This window comes from Austrofundulus limnaeus, unplaced genomic scaffold (assembly GCF_001266775.1).
Source record: "Austrofundulus limnaeus strain Quisiro unplaced genomic scaffold, Austrofundulus_limnaeus-1.0 Scaffold152, whole genome shotgun sequence".
NCBI lineage: Eukaryota > Metazoa > Chordata > Actinopteri > Cyprinodontiformes > Rivulidae > Austrofundulus > Austrofundulus limnaeus.
This window is the reverse complement of record NW_013952554.1, coordinates 242,684-244,995: the sequence shown is the minus strand read 5'-3', so window position 1 is coordinate 244,995 and position 2,312 is coordinate 242,684. Positions and strand designations below refer to the sequence as shown.

Sequence of the window (2,312 nt, the reverse complement as noted above, 5' to 3'; positions counted from 1 at the left end):
AAGACAAATAATCTTACACATTCTGAAAACAAGATTATTAGTCTTATATGATCAGTTCTTATTTAGTAAATCAGTCTCAAAACAAGATCAAAAAGATTTTTTGGCTGGATATAAGATTTTAAAACTTGGTTAGGTGGACATTTTTTGCAGTGCAAGACCTTCTCTGAAAAAGATGTCTGGATGGGAGCATGTGTAACTCTAAAACCTGTATGTAGTTTTCTGCACAGATGGTGCACTTCTAGCTGTGTAAGCAGCCCATGCCAGAGGCACTGATGAACCCCCCATATCATCAGAGAAGCAGGCTTTTGAACTATGCCCTAATAACAGGCTGGATGTTCCTCCTCCTCTTAGAGAACATGGTTTCCAAAGATATTTCCAAATCCTAATTTGTCTGACAGAACAATTCCCTCATTTTCTTCAGTCCATTTCAAATGAGCTTTGGTCCAGAGACGATGGCTGTTCACATTTGGCTTCTTCTTTGCACTGTAGAGCTTTAACCTAATTTTATGGATTGTGTTTACAGGTGATTTTCAGAAGAGTTCCTGAGCCCATGCAAAGATGTCCACAACAGAATCAGACCTGTTTTAAATGCAGCACTGACTAAAGACCCAAAGATTGCAGGCATCTAATGTTGACTTCCAGTTTTGTCTTTTGCACACAGATTTCTTTAAACTCTTGAAACCTTTTAAAGTTATGAACTGTAGCTGACTGGATATTCAAAGCCTTCCCAATCCCAATTTTCCATTGAGGAACATTATTTTGAAACAGTTCACTTCCATTTGTTACGTTTTTCAGTATTCAGTACTGAATAACAAACCTTAACTTAAGAAAGACACACATAAAGTAGACATTCAAAACTGAATCCAACGGCAGCTCTATATATTATGCACCAAATTTATGACGTGCTACAAAAATATTTCCAAACACTGCGTTATGTACTGTCTGTACTAAAGGCAGCAGGACCATCGGGACACCCCTGTGCCAGATCGAACTCTGCTGGAGTATAAAATGGCTCTTCTCTTCTGGCTGTGAAATGTTCTGCAGGAAAACAGTTCCTTTCTATGTGAGGGCTGCCCATGGCTATTCATCATTGTGTCAGCGCTCTCAGAGGCTGCACCACTTGACTGCCTCATTGGAACAGAGGGACTGATATTCATCTGTGGGCTAATAGCGGCTAACTGACAGCGTGAAGGCATTAGACGGCTGACCAGTTTTATTGAAAATGAGTGAGCTGACAGACCTGCCAAAGGAACAGAAGTGTCTGGATTAGTCAAGCGAATCTTGTTTATTAATGCACAATGTTAAAAATTGAGGAAGGCCCACCCTTTTTCCCCCTGCACTTTGTTTGATCCTCGCCTTCCCCACCTTTGTCCTAACTAGTGTGTTTCAGCAGCCAGTTAGCATAAACACAGTGGGTGTGTGCTCACATGTTTGCACACATTGCGCAATGTCTGTTTGTGTTCATGTACTTTGGCTATTACACTCAGTAAGTGTGTGGACAAGTTGAGCAGCACCAAGTCTGCTCTGGACACTTCAAGTGCAACAACACTTAGCTCTGTGACATGATGCCTTCTGCCTGAGAACACTCAGAGAAGGAAAAAATTGAAGGACAGATTCAAAAATAGTAAGAAGCATGAATTATCCAGAACTTTATGAGACCATTACTGTGAAATAGGGCTGGCACTCAGGCTTCTGACTTCTGTGGTGACAGACAATAAAGTGCCCCAACCAGCAGAGGGGGTTCTTCACATAGAGTGAGCTGAAATACTGTCACCTGACAGTAAAACCTAATTAAAGGCCTACCATTCTTTGAAGGAGTGCATATCACCTGCTGCCTTTTGTGATTGAGTATTAAACTAAAATCACCTTGTGTTGAGAAATGAGTTGAGCTCGTAGTTATTTTGGATGGCTTGAAAATGACAGTGCGCAATCTCACGCAATATCTCAAAATATATTAAATGGTTTGTTAGTGTTAGTGTATATGTGTTGTGAAAAAAAATTCAGTAAAATTCACTGAGATATAGCCATTTATAGCTAGGGTTAATAASCACAGGTTACCATCTTGAAATGGGCTAACTTAGAATGCCTTTATTTAAAACAGGGACAGTGTGCAAATAAAACATTAAAAAGATGCTTTGCACCAGATTTAGCTTACACTAATTTCCATCTGTGGTCCCTGAACAACAAAATACAATCTAAAATCAAGACATAAAACAATAATCCATGAAAATTTTATGGTACTGGTACTGTTTACCTGTTTGGTCTCTTACAACAAATGAAATCTTAGAACCCATAGTTAGGCTCTACAACGG

The 2,312-nt window shown here is 39.6% G+C and overlaps 1 protein-coding gene across 1 annotated transcript in view; it reads right to left on the bottom strand.

Moving 5' to 3' along the window:
• LOC106523308 (coiled-coil domain-containing protein 148) overlaps nt 1–2,312 on the bottom strand; it is a gene marked incomplete at its 5' end in the record, with an annotated part of 30,490 nt that overhangs the window by 12,475 nt on the left and 15,703 nt on the right.